Raw genomic sequence first — 13,127 nt, forward strand, 5'->3', positions numbered from 1 at the left:
GGGGAGTCTACTTCTCCCTCTCCCTCTGCCTCTCCCCCTGCTCCTGCTTCCTCTCTCTCTCTCTCATATAAAATCTTAAAAAAATAATAAAAATAATCTCTACGCCCAGCATGGGGCTCGAACTCACGACCCAAGATCAAGAGTTGCACGCTCCACTGACTGAGCCAGCCAGGTGCTCCAGTTAGTTTTGATTGTAAAAACACTTTTCATTCTTTGACTTATTTTATGTTGTTCAAGACTAAATCTAATCAATGATCTCTATCAAAAAGTTTTAAAATTCTGTAACATCACTGTTTTATTCTCCATTGGTTGCTAAAATTGTGTTCATTTTAGAAAATAGTCATTCAAATATCTTAGAAAATGAATAGTCATTATTAAAATTATCCGTATTGCAAACCTAAATGATAGCACTTCCCCCTGCTTTGTTAATGTCTTGTTGCTTTCTGGTTCTTTTTATCAGTGTTTTTTAAAATGAATTTTGTATCTCAGAGAAGCTCTCTAAAATCAATTATTTAACCTGACCTCAAGGAAGATGTGAAAGAGGATACTTCTCTTTGTTTTCCATACAGAAATGTTTTTATTACCAGAAAAATCATGAAGCTACATACTTACTGTTTTTTTAAAAAGTCAAAAAATATGAAAGTGTAAAGAAAAAGGTATAAACCACTTTAAGTCCTGACATCAGCCTAGAAGGTGCTTTCAATGCCCAATTTAGGGTGGATCACAAAATTAGGCATTATGAATTGGCCTTTTCTGTGATGTGGCTTTTTTTTTAAATGTTATTTTATTTAAATTCAATTAACATACCGTGTTATTAGTTTTACATGTAGAGTTCTCTTATTCATCTGTTGCATGTAACACCCTGGGCTCATTACATCAGGTGGCCTCCTTAAAGCCCATCACCGTTTACCCCATCCCCTCAGCCACCTCCTCTCCAGCAATCTGGTGTGGCTTTGTAAATTCCTGGATTCCAGAGATACTCGGGTTTAAATGAAGATTAAAAGGCACATTCCAAAGTGAAATAGACACTATCTGGATTATTGATCATTTTAGGTTATGTATATGTATCTGTTCTTCAGATAGCATGAATAATTTAGAGCTGACTGGTTTCAAATAAAAGGAAGATACAATTACCTATTAGTCTATTGTTAAACCTTATCTAGTTTGTGATGTTAATCAGGAGTCAAGAAATTGCTTTGCAAGAATAACTTACGTTTTACCTATAATTTACTTGTGACCCATGGAGAGGTGTTTTCACCCAAATCAAATAAAGATTTTCTTTAAACTTAGCTCCTTTTATAGTATTTAGAATAAGGCAACGGTGAAAATCACTTAAAACCTAGAATAAAAAATAATGGACGTGGTAGAAATATTTTTCCCAAATTGCAGCAAGAATGAGCTTTGTCTTGTCCTTCCACTCTTCACAATCTTTCCATGGCTTTTCATTGCCTTTAACCCAGACTTTTGAAAGCACTATATGAAATGAAACAGTCCCTCCTCACTTCTGCCCTTTTTTCCCCCATTTGTGACCCAGGCTTAAGGAACATCTTTAAATTCCTCCAATGTTTTTTTTCTCGCCTCCAGTCCTTCATGTTCCCTCTGCTGAACTAGTCTTCCTACATAATTCTCCAGATTTCATTTTAACATCACTTCTGTTGGATCAGACTAGGTTTTAACCCTCTGAACCAGATTATCTACCCTATGATTCCTCTAATGTAGCATTTACTACACTTTGTTAAGGTTGGTTGACTGGTGGTCTTTCTAGTGCTATCATATGATGGGACCTATGTGTGTTTTACTCACCATTGCATTCCCAGCATCTAGTGCAATATCTGATCATCATTAAATAGTTAACAAATAACTGGACATATGAAAGAAAAATCACAGGGAACATTAAAAAGGTAAAAACAGGACAGTATTCATTGGATTTTGCAATAAAGGCATTAATGACCTCAGTGAGCAAGAAATACTTGCAACATCAGAAGAAGTGACAATAGCAAGAGTTCGTACAATAGAAAAACTACTGGAATTTTATGAAGAAGTGAAATGCAGGGGCCATGATTTTTCACAATTTTGTCCTCATCTGCAGAGAGAGCCCTGGGACCGTGATTTCACATTCCTCTGTCCCTTGGGCTCGAGACTCAAGCTGGAATAACTCGGGAACAAAGTCCCAGTAAAAGTAAATGAATGTTTCTGTTAAAAGTACTCATTGTGAGCGAAATACTCCGAAGAGGGGAGTTTATCTACTTGGGAATCTCAGGCAGGGCTTCATGGAAGTAGTAATGATTAAGCCAGTCTCAAAGGTTGGGAAGAATTTTACACAAAGCTGGATGAAGAAAAAGGCATAATTTTTTTTTTTTAGATTTTTAAAAATTTATTTATTGGACAGAAAGTGACACAGCGAGAGAGGGAACTCCAGCAGGGGAAGTGGGAGAGGGAGAAGCAGGCTTCCCGCTGAGCAGGGAGCCCGACAGGACACACGGGGCTCAATCCCAGCACCTCATGACCTGAGCCAAAGGCAGACGCTTAATGACTGAGCCACCCAGGCGCCCCGAAAAAGGCATAATTCTTAGTTTGTATTCAGGAAAATGGCTTCTACTTCCCACTAAACTAGCTCTGTCCTCAGGCATGTCGCATGAAGCCTAATCTGGATCTATTTTCTCATCCTGAGAGGTAAGAAACGAAGTTCTAAAGCTATTAATATTCTTTGATTCCAGAGAGACTGGGATGTTGAGAGAAATGCAAAGTTGTCCAGTGGCAGCACCAAAAGGGAGGTCGAGCAGAACAGGAAGAATGATGTTACTGCATTATTTCCAAGCTTTTACTAACTTGCAAGACTTAGAGCAAAATGATTAAGCGGGTAATTTATACACACACGCACCACGGCAGCCCTTAGTTGATCTCGTGACAGTAGTGTAAGATTAATTAGAAACGGGTCTGCTATCAGCAGTCTGTTGTGAAGTACTTAAAGCCATATCTACATTGTCTTCATCTTTCTAGCTCCAATAGCACCAAGTCTTTTACACAATAGGCACTTAACAGGTGTGCGTTGAACAGATGGGTGATATATACATGAGTGGTCGTTTGGAATCAGTCTAAAGTGTTTTCAAGCCGGCCTGTAAATGGTTCAAAATGCCATTGTTGTCAGTGGTCCACTCCCTGCTTTCTCTTTCTGTCTTCGAAGAAAACATCTCTCAGTCGCCTGGCTGGCTCAGTCGGAAGAGTATGCAACTCTAGATCTCAGGGTTGTGTGTTCGAGCTCCGTTGGGTGTAGAGGGTATGTTAAAAAAAAAAAAAATCTCATTATACCCATCCTTTGCATGTCATGCTCTTAGTTCTTACCGTGCTTGCTTCTCAACAGACCAAAGTCCATTCTCTTCTTATATTTAATTTTCATTTAATCTACGGACGTGAAAGGACTATCATGAGAGAGCAGCAGTCTTTAAGCAGTGAAGCAAGAGAATTCGAAACACTAGCAACAGCTTAACCGAAAGAACCAGGCTTCAGAATGAATTTTTTTTAATTAGCCTTGTTTACCTACTCTTTTATCAATGACTTAAAAACTTAATGGGCCAATCAGTAGCAGGTCTTTTCAGTGCCAGTTCTCCATTGAACTTATTAAAAGATAACAGTATTCGACTTAAGTAGAAGTCAGGAAGTCAGGGTTTTACAGGTGATGTTAACGCAAATGCATTAACGTTATCGCGGGACTTGGCAAACAATTCACTATCAAAAAGATTATGTATTAAAGCGCCGTTCACAAAGCGTGGTAAAGCAAAAACTCGCCGTTTTGGAGAATGTCCATGCTCGTGAACAAACACGGTGCCATCCAAATGGGAAACAGGAGAGAAGTCATCACGGCGGTAGCTGAGCGCCACTGCATGCGCTTTCATGGGCTGCCATCACAACTACCCTAGAATTAGGTAGTTTAAACAACAGAGACTTATTTCCCACAGTTCTGGATGCTGTGAAGTCCCAGATCGAGGTCCAGAAGTCAGTTCATGCTGACGGCTCTCTTCCTAGCCTGCAGAATAGCTACCTTCTTGCTGCATCCTCATGTGACAGAGAGCAAGTTCTCTGGTGTCTTATAAGGTCACTAAGCCCAACATGAGCACCCCACACTTATGACCTCATTTATCCCTAATTACTTTTCAAAGGCTTCATCTCCACATACCATCACGTTGAGGGGCAGGGCTTCAACATATGAATTGGGGACAGGGGACAAAATCGTTCAGTCCCTAACAGTAACGGAGGCGTCAGCTGTGAGAAGTTGAAACCCTGCCCTGCAAATAGCCATCCCAAGGCTTAAAATTACCTCTGGTCTCTCCAGAATCAAGAACATAGTTTATATACAACCCCTGTCTTCAGAGGGTCACAATGAAACTCCCTTAAAGTAGAGGTCAAAGACTTGCCACTTTGAACTTCACATAGGCAATACTATACTGTCAGTTCCTAAATAAACCTTACCTGTCCTGATTTTTCTCTTCCACTGTCATTTTCTTGATCCAAACCACCATCAACTGTCAGGATACGGTCACCTATGAATTGCTGTCTCCCCACTAGAGTAGCAGGGACTAGATAAAACTTCCTGCCTTAAAAAAGAACAAAGTTATGAAAATAGTTTTCAAACATTAAATAATAGGCAGCCCAGGACAGTAATCCTGAGAGCAGGGAGACGAGCCCTACAATTGTCCAACTACTGCCTGGAGAGAGTTTCTAGGCTACAGGACAGGAAGAGTGAATCCAAAGGGAGCCTGTAGGTCTTCTCAAATTAAGGAAGCAAACTTCAGTCTTTGGGGAGGCTGAGGCAGCTGGAATTTGCAGTGTAGAAGACCTGAGAGAAGAGAGTCAATGAAGATTGAATTCTGCAGATACGCAGAGGGTTCCAACTAGTACTGATTCCCACTAAGACTGACCAGCTCCCATGTAGGAGGAAACTACCAAGGCCAAATAAAGGACCACCAGAAAGTCAAGTAGAACAATCCTCTGAGCTCACACAGGGATTAGCAGCCTTCATGTTCCCACCAATCAGATTGGAAAGACTTCCTAACACAGGACATCAGTAGAATTCTCAGAAAATTATTATCTCACTAGAGCGACAGAATTGAACTTAGACTAAAGGCTGTTCTGGACCATCTAAAAAGCTTAAAAGCTAGCTTGAAAGAGATGGTTTCCAAGTCACTTAATTGAATCCCAGAACAAAGCCCAAAAATATATAAAGGAATTTTTTAAAAATCCAACACCCAACAATGTAAAATTCACGTTGTCATCAAATCAAAAATAACCAGAATGCAAAAAGCAAGAAAATATAACTCTGGTGAAGATTTGTAGAAAACAGAACCCTTGGGCACTGTAGGTAGGAAAGTAAATTGATGCAGCCACTCTGAAAAACAATATGGAATTTCCTTTAAAAACTAAAAATAGGGGCACCTGGGTGGCGCAGTCCTTAAGTGTCTGCCTTCGGCTCAGGGTGTGATCCCGGCGTTATGGGATCGAGCCCCACATCAGGCTCCTCTGCTATGAGCCTGCTTCTTCCTCTCCCACTCCCCCTGCTTGTGTTCCCTCTCTCGCTGGCTGTCTCTATCTTTGTCAAATAAATAAATAAAATCTTTTTTAAAAAAACTAAAAATAGAGGTACTGTATGAGCTAGTAATTCTTCCAGAAAACAAAAACACAAATTTGAAAAGATATAAGTACTCTTAAATTTACTGCAGCACTATTTACAATAGCCAAGATATGGAAGTGACCTAATTGTTCATCAACAGATGAGTGGGGGCACTTCGGTGGCTCAGTCAGTTAAGTGTCTGCCTTCCACTCAGGTCATAACCCAGGATCAGGTCCCACATCAGGCTCCCCACACAGCAGGGAGTCTGCTTCTCCCTCTCCCGCTCCCCCTGCTTGTGCTTTCTCTCTGCTAAATAAATTAAATAAATAAATAAATAAATAAATAAATAAATAAATAAATAAATAAATATCTTTTAAAAAATAGATGAATAAAGAACATGTGGTATATATACACAATGAAATATTACTTTGCCATAAAAACGAATGAAATCTTGCCATTTGTGACAACATGGATGCACCTAGAAGGTATTATGCTAAGTGAAATAAGTCAGAGAAAAACAAATACCATATGATTTCACTTATATGTGGAATCTAAAAAACAAAACAAACTTGCAAACAATGACAAAGAGAAACAGAATCATAAATACAGAGGATAAACTAGTGGTTGCCAGAGATAGGTGGGAGGATGGGTGAAATATGTGAAGAGGATTAAGAGATACAAACTTCCAGTTATAAAATAAAGCCAGGGATAAAAGAACAGCATAGACAATACAATCAATAATATTGTAATCACTCTGTATGATGCCAGAAGGTAACTACACTTGTTGTGGTGAGCATTTGATAATGTCTATAATTATTGAATCATTATGTTGTAGACCTGAAACTAATATATGTCAGCTATACTTCAATTAAAAATTTTTTAAAATTAAAAATACAACTCATATGAGAAGAAAGATCAATTTATAGAAACTGACCCAGAAAAGAGAAAAATGAAATGAGCAGACAATGATTATAAAACAGTTATTATAAATATGCTCTAGTTGTTCGAGAAGGAGAGACACAAGATATACAAAAGGACATATATTGAACTTTTAGAGATTAAGACTATAATTTCTGACATGAAAAATATACTGGATGGGACTAACATCAGACTAGATATTTTAGAAGAAATTATTATTGAACTTGAAGATACTGCAATAGAAACTATCCAAAATGAAACAGAGGAAAAAAAGACAAAAAAAAAATTTTTTTAAATAAGTTCTACACCCAATGTGGGGCTTGAACTCATGACCCCAAAATCAAGAGTCACATGCTCTTCCAACTGAGCCAGCCAGGTGTCCTAAGGGTAAAAAAATTAATGATGTAGCAATGAGGACTAGAATAATCAAAGGAAAAAGAGAGAGAGAGATTACCAATACTAGCAATGAGAGTGAAGGTAATACTACAGATCCTACAGACATTAAAAAGATAATAAGGAAATTATCATAAATAACTTCATACCAATAAATTTGACAACTTAGAGCAAATGAACAAATTCTTTGAACAGAAACTATCAGGGTTAGATAACGTGATAACTTGAATTCAGTTTTGTATATTGGTTTGTACTGTGTAAACTTGCTGAACGTTCTTATTGATCTTGACCTGAGCCGAGGTCTTTTTCATGGATTCCTTGAGATTTTTTTCTTTCTTTTTTTTTTTAAAGATTTTATTTACTTATTTGACAGAGATAGAGACAGCCAGCGAGAGAGGGAACACAGGCAGGGGGAGTGGGAGAGGAAGAAGCAGGCTCCCAGCAGAGGAGCCTGATGTGGGGCTCGATCCCAGAACGCTGGGATCACGCCCTGAGCCGAAGGCAGACGCTTAACCACTGTGCCACCCAGGCGCCCCGGATTCCTTGAGATTTTCTATATACAAGATCATGTCATGCACAAATGGAGATAGTTTGCTTCTTCCTTTACAATCTAAATGCTTTTACTCCATTTTGTCACCTAATCGCTCTGATTAGAACACCCACCGCAATGTTGAAAGGAAGCTGACTTCCTTGTCTTGTTTTTGATCTTAGGGGAAAGCATCCAGTTTTTCACCATTAAGGATGATGTGAGCTGTGGGTTTTCTGCAGATGTCCTTTATCAAGTTAGAAAAGTCCTTTCTTTTCCTAACTTGTTGAGGGTTTTTTTTTTTTTAAAGATTTTTATTTATGTATTTGAGAGAGAGATAGAGAGAGAGGGAACAAGAGCAAGCGAGCACAAGCAGGGGATAGGGGAAGAGGGAGAGGAAGAAGCAGGCTCCTTGCTACATGGGGAGCCCGATGTGGGTCTTCATCCGAGGACCCTGGGATCATGACCTGAGCTGAAGGCAGCCACTTAACTGACTGAGCCACCCCAGTGCCCCTTGTTGGGGGGTTTTTATCATGAAGTGTAGTATTGAAATTTACCAAGTGCTTTTTCTACATATATTGAGATTGATCATTCGATTTTTGTTTTTTACTCTGCTGTTGCAATTTCTTACATTAATTGGTTTTCATATGTTAAACCAATCTTGCATTTTTCAGGTAAATCTTGGTCATGGTGTATAATTCTTTTCTTTTCTTTTCTTTTTTGAAGTAGGCTCCACACAGAATGTAGAGCCCAATGCCGGACGTGAACTCATGACCTTGAGATCAAGACCTGAGCCAAGATCAAAAGTCAGATGCTCAACCCACTCAGCCACCCAGGTGCCCCTGTAATTCTTTTTTTAGGTTACTGGATTCAGTCTGTTAGTACATTGTTGAAGATTTTTTGCATCCATACTCCTAAGAGATATCAGCCTGCAGTATGTTTTTTTCTTGTCATGTCTTTGTCTAGCTTTGATCATTGTTTTTCAGTAAATTTGAGAATTTTTCTTCATTATTTCTTCAAATATTTTTCTCTGCTCTTCTCTCTCTCTCTTCTCTTCTGGTACTCCCAATACATACGTTGGTATGAAATGCGTCCCACGTTTCTCTGAGGCTCATTTGTCTTCATTCCTTTTGTTCTCTTTGTTCTTCAATTTGCATAATCTCTATGGCCTATCTTCAAGTTTACTTATTCCCTCTTCTGCCAGTCCAAATGTACTGTTGAGCCCTCTCAAGAGTTTTGTTTTGTTTTTTTTAAAGATTTTATTTATTTATTCGACAGAGATAGAGACAGCCAGCGAGAGAGGGAACACAAGCAGGGGGAGTGGGAGAGGAAGAAGCAGGCTCATAGCGGAGGAGCCTGATGTGGGGCTCGATCCCATAATGCCGGGATCACGCCCTGAGCCGAAGGCAGACACTTAACTGCTGTGTCACCCAGGCGCCCCACGAGTTTTAAAATTTCATTCATTTTACTTTTCAACTTCATAGTTTCCTTTTTTTAATGATTTCTACAGCTTTATTGATATTTGAAGGAACATCGTCATTATACCTACCTTTACTTCTTTAATTATGGCTTCCTTTATTTCTGTGAACATGTTCATAATAGCTTCTTTGGTGTCTTTTTCTGATAAATTTGATATCTGGTCACTCTCTTAGATAAGTTCTGTTGCCTGCTTTTTCCTGGGGTGTGGTCATACTATTCTGTTTCTTTGCATTTGTTATAGTTTTTGTTGGAAACTGGATGTTTCGGACAATATATTGTAGCTTGTAGTAACTCTGAGTATTGGTCCTCACCCCTTTCTGGGACTTGTTACATGCTTATTTATTTAGGGCCTGGCTGGATTATTTTAGTGACGACTCCCTTCCTTACTACGCCCTTGCATGGTGGTAAGCCTCTGGTGTCGCTCCTCAGAAAAAGTGCAGTTTTGGGTATGCCCACAATTACGCTGAGATGACGGTGGTTTTGGTACAGCTGTCTTCCTCTCTTTCCTTGAGACCACACCCAGCTGTTAAACTTCACTAATTTCCAGCTGATTGCTCCATTTTTAACAATTTGTGCCTGGGCATAAATTGGTCTATAAATTACTCCAGTCAACGCTCACTTGAAGGAAGAGTTTCTGAGTTCAGTGTCTTGTATTTGTTCTGACCTCAGCTGTCATTTCCAGTTCTCTTCTAAAAACCAGCCTATAGTTTAGCTTGTGTCCTAGATCTCCTCCTGATTGTCTTTCACCGTAAACTGCACTTTTGTTGTGGGTACTCTTAGACTTGATCGTCTCCATGCTCTGTTGCAAAGGAAGTCAGTTCTTTTGGGAAGAGCTTAGTAGTTATCTTTTTTATGATCTGCTTCTCCCACTGGGCAAAATCTCTGAGCAAGGGTTCTAAAGGCAGGGAAGGCAAGCTTCTCTCTGAATAACATGACCACTCTGGTTGCCGAGTGCTTGTTGTTGGGGTGGGGTGTGTGCCGTGAAGTCAGATGGGGTCTTCTTGGCTTGCCTCTCTTGGCTTGGAACCACTACTTTAAGAGCCAGGGCAAGGATGATCAAGGTCTCAGTATTCTCAGCCTGTCACACCCAAGGCAGAGCCTCCATTCCATGAGTGGGAGCTGGGCAGAAGAAGGGAGTCCCCACCTCTCAACCATACTCACCCAGGACTTAGCCTCAAAACAAGTGGTTGAGGGAAGGATGAGAAATGCTGACATTCTGCTCCTCCCAGAAAGAAAGTCCTCCCACTGGGAGCTGGGGGAATAAGAAACCCTAGTCTCTGCCTCACTGAGTTGGGGGAAAATGAGGGGGTGGTCTTGGTTCATTGAGTACTGAAGACTCTTGCCTTTTTTACCTGATTTTCACACATTTTCTTGAATAGATGTTTCTTTGTGTTTTGTTTATACTTAGGGCCATTTCTAGAGGCTTTAAATACTTTTTTTTAAGATTTTATTTTTAAGTAATCTCTATACCCAACATGGCATTCAAACCTACAACCCTGAGATCAAGAGTTGCATGTTCCACTGATTGCTTTTTGAAAATAATTTTTACAGGTTCATTGGTGAGGGGTCAGTGGAACACCTTGCACTATCATGCCAGATGTCAATCTCCAGCTGTTAAAAATTTTTAAGTATATTATGCAAAAAATTCACTGGTTTGGTATAAGAGTTTTTGTATCATGTTTGCACATGATAAAAATAATAATTATATATAATTGTAATATACTTAAAATAATAGGGGGTGCCTGGCTGGCTCAGTCAGTAGAGCATGGGATTCTTGATCTCGGTGCTGTGGGTTCAAGCCCTATGTTGGGTGTAGAGATTGCTAAAAATAAAATCTTAAAAAAATCTTTTAAAAATTATATATATATATATATATATAGTATATAACATACATGTAATAAAAATGATTTTTCAAATTCACATTAGGTTTTTTTGAAGGTATTATATCCATAAAATATTAGGGAATATATTTTCTTTTACCTTTTGTTGTCCCTTAGTCCTCTTCTTCATGTTCCATTTTTTATTATCATATGTAGAATTTATAAATGAATCTTAATAGAAGCAGGGTCTGTTTTTTCTAAATCAGAGAACATCAAAACCTCCTTCCTTTAATTGGGAATTAAGCATTACTCCAAATACATATGTTGGCATGATTAGGTTTTTATTATATATTGTGACTATAGGAAAGTGATTTACTAACTACATTGTATCCAGTTCTTTAAAAGAAAGTTTCTGTTATTGGATTTAGAACTGCTTGTTCTGAACTTAGAAGTCATAATCTGACCTCCCACTTGTTGTTTATCTTGCTATGTATGCTATTATGGTCCATGCCCTAACTGCTCTGTGTATATGTGTTTTATTAAAGAAAGTAGATGATTAGCTTAGTGGGTGTAATTTACTCTTCATTCACCGCCTATAAAGACATTAGCTCTCAAATCCCATTCATTGTAAACAATATTATTTTTTGGCTAACTGGAAAACAATACTTAGAATTCATTACCTAATTTACTGAGCACCCATTCTGTATGAGGTACTTTACTTTTGAGATTTACACAGCAATAAAAATTAAGATGAAGATAAGCTAAGATTTATTAACTAGTAGTGAAAATAGAAATTATTTCTTCTGGATACTTGGGCCATTCATCCTGGGTCCTTTTATTTTTTTATTTTTTATTTTTAAAGATTTTTTAAAAATATTTTATTTGTTCATTTGAGAGAGAGAGAGACAGAGACAGCGCACAAGCAGGGGGAGAGGCAGAGGGAGAAGGAGAAGTAGATTCCCCACTGCACTGGGAGCCCGACGTGGCGCTCGATCCCAGGACTCTAAGATCATGACCTGAGCTGAAAGCAGACGCTTAACCATCTGAGCCACTCAGGACCCCTAAAGAGTTTTTTAAAAGTAATCTTTACACCCAACGTGGGGCTGGAATACACAACCTTGAGATCAAGAGTATGCACTGAGTCATTTCTCTCTCTCTCTCTCTCTCTCTCTCTCTCTCTTTTTTTTTTTTAGATTTTATTTATTTATTTGTAGCACAGGCAGGGGGAGTGGCAGGCAGAGGAAGAAGCAGGCTCCCAGCTGAGCAAGGAGCCCGATGCAGGACTTGATCCTAGGATCCTGTGATCATGACCCTAGCCTAAGGCAGGTGCTTAACCAACTGAGCCACCCAGGCACCCTCTGTGTGTGTGTGTGTGTGTGTGTGTGTGTGTGTGTGTGTGTGTGTTTTAATAGATTTACTTATTTATTTATTTAAGAGAAAGAGAGCATGAGCAGGAGGCAGGGCAGAAAGAGAGAATCCATAAGCAGACTCCCCACTGAGCATGGACCTTAGGTGGGGCTGGATCCCAAGACCCTGAAATCATGACCTGAGCTGAAACCAAGAGTCAGCTGCTCAACCAACCAAGCCACCCAGGCTCCCCTTTAGATGTATTTTTAAAAGCAGATATTTCTCATAGATATGCAAATACAAAATTTTATATACAGTAAAATATCAAATACATAAAATATATGCATTGTTAAAAATTTTTTTTAAATGCCTCAAATGTTAATAGTGATTGCTCCTGGGTGGTGAGATTTTTTTTAACTTTTTTTTCTTTTTAAAGATTTTATTTATTTAGTTGACAGAGAGCTAGAGAGAGAGCACAAGTAGGCAGAGCAGCAGGCAGAGGGAGAAGGAGAAGAAGGCTCTCTGCTGAGCAGGGAGCCCCACATGGGGCTCGATCCCAGGACCCTAGGATCATGACTTAAGCCAAAGGCAGCCACTTAACTGACTGAGCCACCCAGGCGCCTCGAGATTTTTTTTTTTTAATACATTTTTCAAGCTGCAAATATTCTACAGGGTGCAATTACTTCTATTCTAAGCAGTGAAAAGTAGACTTTGCTTAAAACACAAATCCTTGGGGTGCTTGGGTGGCTCAGTCGTTAAGCGTCTGCCTTTGGCTCAGGTCATGATCCTAGGGTCTTGGGATCAAGAGCATTGGGCTCCTTGCTCAGCGGGGAGCCTGCTTCTCCTTCTGCCTGCTGCTCCCTCTGCTTGTGCTCACTCTCTGTCGCTCTCTCTCTCTCTGTGTCAAATAAATAAATAAAATCTTTAATCATAAAAAAAAAAACCACAACTCCTTTCCTCTTCCTACTTGAAATCAAAATTCTGGATTTAGCTACTGGCTGACAATGGAGAGCAGGAGAGAAAGTGTTTACCAAGACAC

Source organism: Ursus maritimus, unplaced genomic scaffold (genome assembly GCF_017311325.1).
Source record: "Ursus maritimus isolate PB19 unplaced genomic scaffold, ASM1731132v1 scaffold_23, whole genome shotgun sequence".
Classification (NCBI taxonomy): Eukaryota; Metazoa; Chordata; class Mammalia; order Carnivora; family Ursidae; genus Ursus; species Ursus maritimus.